This window comes from Odontomachus brunneus, unplaced genomic scaffold, assembly GCF_010583005.1.
Source record: "Odontomachus brunneus isolate Ranch 3 - 2012 unplaced genomic scaffold, Obru_v1 Obru_scaffold_236, whole genome shotgun sequence".
NCBI classification, from domain to species: domain Eukaryota; kingdom Metazoa; phylum Arthropoda; class Insecta; order Hymenoptera; family Formicidae; genus Odontomachus; species Odontomachus brunneus.
In genome coordinates this window covers 110540-118127 of record NW_022639686.1, presented here as the reverse complement: position 1 = coordinate 118127, position 7588 = coordinate 110540, and the positions used below count along the sequence as shown (strand labels likewise).

At 31.8% G+C, this 7588-nt stretch overlaps 1 protein-coding gene and 1 pseudogene across 5 annotated transcripts in view; one reads left to right on the top strand and one right to left on the bottom strand.

The window, feature by feature from the left end:
* Positions 1 to 7588, bottom strand: part of LOC116852580 (modular serine protease-like) — a 356146-nt gene that overhangs the window by 258536 nt on the left and 90022 nt on the right. The gene's annotated exons all lie outside the window — the stretch shown is intronic.
* On the top strand, positions 1279 to 2174 carry LOC116852586 (annotated as a pseudogene).

The window sequence follows — 7588 nt, the reverse complement described above, 5'->3', positions numbered from 1 at the left end:
TACCACGTCCACGCCGTTGTTCCTGGGTAGTGCTAAGAGTAGTAATTTCTATTAATTTCGGCTAAAAATTTCGTCCGCCATCTTGGTCCACCATCTTGGATCCGCCATTTTGAATTTTGCAAATCTGACCCTAGATTCGTGATCAGCAACCCCAAAAACCCTCGTAAACTTAATTTGGTGCAAATCGGTTGACTAAAATTTTTGTCCGCCATCTTCGTCCGCCATCTTGAAAATTTTAAAACAGCCAAAGTTATATCTGAACGTAAAATTTTCCGCTTTTTCATTTTCCGGTGTCAAAAAGGGGGGTTTCCATTTTAAAAAAACCACTTCCGGTTGAAGTAACCCACTTTCGGTCAAAATCAAAAGTTGAAAGGTACGCCATTTTCGTTCCCCCTCGAAACCCTACAACTTTTATATGAAACTTTTTTCGATTCCTGGCCACACAAACGAGTTATTGGAGGTGATAGATTCAGATGACTCACCCTGTATATTACTTCATATATATAATTTTATTTCACTAATTATAAGAATTATAAAATCTTGCGAATATTGTACAAATTGAGTATTCTGCATATAATAATATTATAAATATGTGTTCATATTTTGTAATTAAGGCTGCTCTGTCTTCACTGCAGTTATCTTGATAATGACGTCAGAAGCGAGAAAATCTGTGTTAATTTACGACCTGGTATATGTGGAAACAAAATAATATACATACCAAGTGAAATTCGTCATCCATTCAGAACACTTGTAAAAATAGCAATCAATAAATAGCCATAAAATAAACGTAATAAAGATCGAGAAAAGATAGGTAACAAACATCTATTGCATATTATACTAATTTTCGACTATTTATAGATTTTGTGTTTAAAACTAACCATCCAGCCATTTTCACCAATGTGTGCTAAATTGATTACGAGTTTCACTTTGTATATTATTTTATTTCCATGTATACCAGGTCGTACATTGGCATGCAATTTCTCGCTTCTGACGTCATCACGCACGACTCCAGCGTGGGACTAGCAGCCATAATTGAAATATTTAAATATGTATTAGAATGCTTTTTGGAAGGTTTTTAATTTCTTATGTTCAATGCTTACATCTATATCTAGGATACATTCATTTCCTATAATCTGTATTTATTATTTAAATAAAAATAAAAAATGTTAAATTTGATAATTGGATAAATGTTAAATATGATTATTAAGTTAATAATGTTTAAAACTGACATAATTATAATATCATTATATTCGTCATCATATTGTCATTATCATAATATTTCAAATAATAATATGATATAATATAATGAAATTATATAGAAACCTTAATAGTGTAATTATATTTCAGATTAAACAATTGGCCCGAGTTGTATGCCAAGATATTAAAATATCGGGAGCGGTGCACTTGGACACGGTGCATTTGGACAGCCAATCACAGCACCGTATGATTAGAGACATTTGTAGGGTCCCTTGGAACAGCGACTTGTGATTGGACTGTGTCCAATTGCCCCGTGTCCAACTGATATACACCCAAAATATCATCCATTCGACTTATGAGACAAATTTTTTCAAATGAGTTAGCCATGAAATATAGTTGGCACGGAACCAAAAAAAAGATCTTCTCGGACTTACAATTATGTAAGATAATTATGCGTAAGTAAACTAAATTCAATATTACAATTCTTAATACTTCTTTATGTTACGATATAATATTTTTATACAAATACAAATATATATTTTCAAATATATTTTAAACAATTTACTTATAAAATTAAGTAACGAAAACTTTTTTACAAACAATACTATTTTTAAACAATTTATATATTTTTTATATTGTATTAAAACATTGTTCTCGCATTTTTCATCGATTGAAAGATTAAAATATATTTGTTTTAATAATATATAGTATTTACAAATTATTAATATTTAAAAATTAATGTTTTTCTCAGATGTGATGAGACATTCTCATGCAAATGCGACTGATGATCAAATCTCAGGTCTGATAAAAATATAGTTAACTCATGCAAAGGAGCGCGCAGAAAAACAAAAGTAATAATTGAAAAACCTGGAATATATTTTAATTGTTTTTTTAAGCATTCAAGTTTCAGTTCAAATTCAATCTCGTTCAATTCAATATCGCTTACTACATTCCAATTTGTTATATATTAAATATAATGTGTTATGTGCAATATGTTATATATTAAAATATATGTGCAATATATGAAACAAGAATTTTTTTTACAAAAAGTGGATATTTTATATAAAAATGAATAAAAAATGTGGAATAATATTACCTAAAACTTTAAAACTAAATAATCCCACATTTATTTATTGTTTTTAAATAAAAATCTATTTTTGTTTATCCTAAACTCTTATATATCCCAAATCCATATAGCAAATACCATATATCCATATATAAGAATATTTAAATATTCTTAGAACGTTCTTAGAATATCTATTGAAAATTTGTGTGCTGCATGGGAATATACATACATATATATTCTATGGCCGGTATTCATAGGCGGATCTTATATTTAAGATCATCTTAAGTTCATCTTCAGATACTCTATAGCCAATAAAATAATCCGTACAGCATCTGAAAATGAACTTAAGACGATCTTAAATATAAAATCCGACTATGAATACCGCCCCATGAATATACTCGTAATATACCAAAAGATATTTCTAGTAGATTCTAGTAATATATTCAAAATATTCTGTTGATATACTGACAATATACAAAGTAATATTCTCAGTATATACTGAGTAGGCATCGGTGAAAGACATAGGAACATTATCGGTATATTCTCAGAATATCACAGTACGTATTTAAAATATTCATAGAATATACGCTATCTACGTTTGTGATATACTGAGAACATACTCTGAATCTACTTGTGCTGTATGGGGACATCTGTAGAATGTTCTATTTTAACTCGAAACAATGTTAATCATTATTGATAAAATGTATTGATTCCCTTTATTAACACATATCTAACATAGATAATTTACATATATATTAACATTATTTACATGTAAAGTAAGAAATTATGTTCACAAGGCAATCATCAACAAACTTTATCCAAGATGTGTAAGGAACGTCCCCAGACGACAAGCTGTCGTTATTTTGACGTCAATATGTTACCACTATTGGTCAGTAACATAGCACAAGATTTAGAAGATGTCCCAAGGACATCCAGAGAATTACTAAATGCCCGCAAAAGTTCTCAGAACATCCTAAAAATATTCCGAGGACATCTAAATATCCACATAAGTCTTCAAGTTATCTCTTCAAGATCTTATGCTATGAGGGATTAATTTGAAATATTATTTGAAATATTAATTTGAAATATTATTTTAGCAATATTACAATATTTAAAAAATATTACAAATATAATATAATATTTTTTACTTATTTACTAGTTATATTTGTTACTCAATGGGCAAACAATATTAAAAAAAAAAGTTTTTTGAAACATTTAAAAAGACATTTTTAAAACGTTAAAAATAATGCGATAAGTTCTCTTTTTTCATTAAAATAATGTTTTTTAACGTTTGGAAAAATGTTTTGTTTTTAATATTTAATAAACATTTACTTTAACATTTAAAAAACGTTTTTCTAAATGTTAACATTTAACATTTAAAAAATATTTTCTAAATGTCAAAATAAACGTTTATTAAATATTAAAAATCATTTTTTCAAACGTTAAAAAACGTTGAAAAAACGTCTTTTTAATGGAAAAAACTTATCTCATTATTTTTAACGTTTTAAAAATGTTTCTTTAAATGTTTTTTTAAATTGTAATGTTTTGTAATGTCAACACCTAGGTAAACATATTTTGCATAAATATTTTATGCTTGTACTTTTAATTTCTCTTTTATTATATAAAATAATTAGAACAATATAAAGTTTATTTTTACGGTTGTACTAAATAATATTATAAGAAAATTATAATTAGTGCTTCGGCTGCATATGGGAATAATAAAAAACACTTCAGTATTAGTTGAAAAAATAACGCAGTAGTCAAGGTGATTAGCAACCTGAAGGTGTGTCAGATCTCGAGTTCGCGTCCAACCAGTACTGACTAAATTTTCAGGTGTGAAAATAGTGAGAAATTTAATAAAAGAGCTAAATTTCATTTAAGGGGGCATATACACCTAGGAAGGTCCAAAAAATCGATTTTTTTATTATTACATATTTATAATGTTTATAATATTTCGAGAATGTCTGGTGAAAATTTCAAGTCAAAATTCCGAAAAATGACGAAGTTATAGCCCTGATAGTACATTGGCTCGCCGTACCGCGCCGCGCGCCGCTGAGATATTGTGATTGGACCACGTCCTTTCGGTTTCGTGTCTAGGTCTATTGTGTTCTTTGGTTTGTATTACTTGCAGTAACCTGTTTAAGTCGCATATTTGAAACGTAACGGCCATCCAAATAGAAACTCAGTTTCGTCAGTATCAATCTTGCCGTCTGTGTAGCTGTTAGTTAGAGTCAGAGTCGAAGCATTCGTTTCGGAGTATACAGGATAAAAAATGCAGGATAGAAAAGATTCCAGAGAAGATCATACATCCGGGAAATTTAGGAAAAATATTAAAAGGAAAAGGTTGCTACCTAAAAATAGATATGAAGCAGAACAAGAGGAAGCAAGTATAAATGCCAGTGCAAAAAATTGAGAAATACTCATAATGTTGAAGTATCTAAAGAATCAAATATTGAATATCGAATTTTAAATTTTGTAACAGTTTTTTCTACTTTATCTGAATGTGTTAAATGCAAAACGTACGGAAGTGACATGAAATTCAGACCAGAAAGCATTCGAGGACTGGGATTTAAAATAATGGTTTTGTGTTCATAATGCGCGCCGACTCCGATATCTTCTTGTCCTTACATCAATACGGCTTACGAAATAAATGCACGATTCTTTTTTGCAATGCGTTTATTGGGGATTGGTTTGACTGGAGCAGAAAAGTTTTGTGGACTAATGGACTTACTGCAGCCGGTTAAACAAACGACGTACGATATAATAGTGAAGAATATTCATACAGCTGTTACAAGTGTTTGTGAACTGTTGTTGAGAAATGCTGTCAAGAAAGAACAGGAAGAAACACGTAAAGATAATCCTTGTAATGATGACACAGAACTGACGGTTTCAGGTGACGGTATGTGGAGAAAACGCGGTTTTACCTCGTTATATGGCGTTACGGCTGTGATTGGACACTTTTCAGGACAAGTTTTAGATCTTATTGTAAAGTCTAGTTTTTGCTTTGCTTGCAATTACTGGAATAAACACATAAATAGTGAACAAATACGAGGAATGGAAAGCTACACACGAAGAACATTGCTCGGCGAATCACGAAGGATCGGCAGGCAAGATGGAAGTAGACGCCATGAAGGAAATATTTATGAGATCTGTCGAAAAATATGGAGTAAAATATATTAATTATATTAAGGATAGCGATTCTAAAACATATACGGGAATAATAAATTCAAATCCTTACGGCAATTCTAAAATTATCAAGAAAGAATACGTGGGACACGTCCAGAAGCGCATGGAAAGCCGTCTTCGAGAATGCAAGAAAAAAAATCCAGGCATCGGCGCCAGAAACAAATTGACTGCAAAATTGATAGACAAGCTGAGCGTGTACTATGACTTAGCTATTCGGAGATACCAAAAGATGATATGAAGAAAGCGATATGGGCAACTTTTTATCATTACAGCTCCACAGACAGCCAGCCTCAACATCAACATTGTCCTGAAGGTTCTGAGTCGTGGTGCAAGTGGCAGCAAGCAAAAACTAAAGGGGAATTGCGTGATTTTAGTCACGATTATTCTGCACTTTCGGAATCGGTTTTGAAGGCCATTAAACCGATTTATGAAGACCTCAGTAAAGACGCATTATTGGAGCGCTGCGTTGGTGGCTATACTCAGAACAGCAATGAAAGTTTTAACAACATAATTTGGAAAATAGCCTCAAAAACAATGCACAGCGGTGCTATTACAGTAGAAATTGCTGCATACATAGTTGCTTGCATATTCAACGATGGTATAACTTCAATATTACGAATAATGAGCATTATAGGCATTTCTCTCGGACCGAACACACACCAATATGCTGCGCGCGAAGATGATCGCCGCATAGCGCAAGCCGAGGTACGCACGCAGGAACAGACGAAAGAAGCGCGAATACGTCGCCGACAACAAAATTTAGACGATATGTGCATCGCATCTACTGCAGAGGGTTTGCATTATGGGCCTGGAATTGACGACTCTGTGTAAGTTAAAAAAATTTCATGTTTTATTAACAAAAACATATGTCGAATATTCAAACGCATTTTTTTCGAAACGACATTTTTCAAACTAGTACCAGAAATATCTCGACAACCACTGAACCGATTTGCTTGAACTTTATAGTGGCTATTCTACACATAATTATCTATCGCGTATAGTAGGGGTTTTTTTTAGAACTCATAGTTTGGAGGGGGGGGAGCGAGGGAACAAACGGATTTTGTCTTAAAAATCGCAACGTTAAATTTAAACTAAAAGAAATTTAAACTCCCGCTATTTTGTCAAAAATTGATATTTTTGAAATCGGCTACGATACGCCAAAGATATTATTATATATTTTAACATTCCATGAAAATTTTTTGTTTCAGTTGATTTTTGGCGAAGGTACACTTAGTACCGTTTTGGATGATTTTTTTCAGGGCTGCCTCTTCACGACACCAAATCTCCGATATTTTGCGCAATTTTTTAATAAAAATTATAAAGTTTCTTCAAAATGTATATTTTTAAATGTTTAATTTAAAAAATACCACAATTAAAAACCAAAATTATAAAGTTTCTTCAAAATGTATAATTAAAAAAAAAACACAATTCGGTAACTCCAACAGTTTCCAAAAAAAAATTCCAGGAAATTGCCATTTTTTGGCCTCCTAGATGTATATGCCCCCCCCCCCCCTTAAAATCAATATAAGCTTACTAGTTGCAATTTTTTCTGCAAGGTATATTTTTTTAACCAATGTCATACGTCATTGTTGCGTTATTTTATATAAAAAAGTGACGTCATTGGTCCGTAACTTAGGACCGTCAAAAAGATGTCATTATTTGGTTAACTTGTAGGATAAACGACGTAAAATTCATGTCATTTTCACGTTGTCTGTTACCTGGGAAATAGAAGCAATTTTTAGATGCAAAGATATCCTCAGAATATTAGTAGGATCAAATATTGTTATCTATGCACATCCTATTGATATTCAATTATTATTTCTTATAGACGTTCAAAAAGCGGACATACAGATGTCCTCGGTACATCCTATGTATATATTTTGGTTTTTACGGACGCGTTCTGGATATCACTAAATCCCTCGTGATACATTTACTAGACATACTTAGGATCAATTTTTGCTATGTGAGATATACAGAAATTAAGTGATGCCATCGCACAAAAACGTCCCGAGCTGATCAATCGTAAGGGTGTGGTATTTCACCACGACAATGCGAGACCACACACAAGTTTGGTCACTCGGCAAAATTTATTGCAGCTTGGGTGGGATGTGTTGCCACATCCACCATATAGCCCAGACC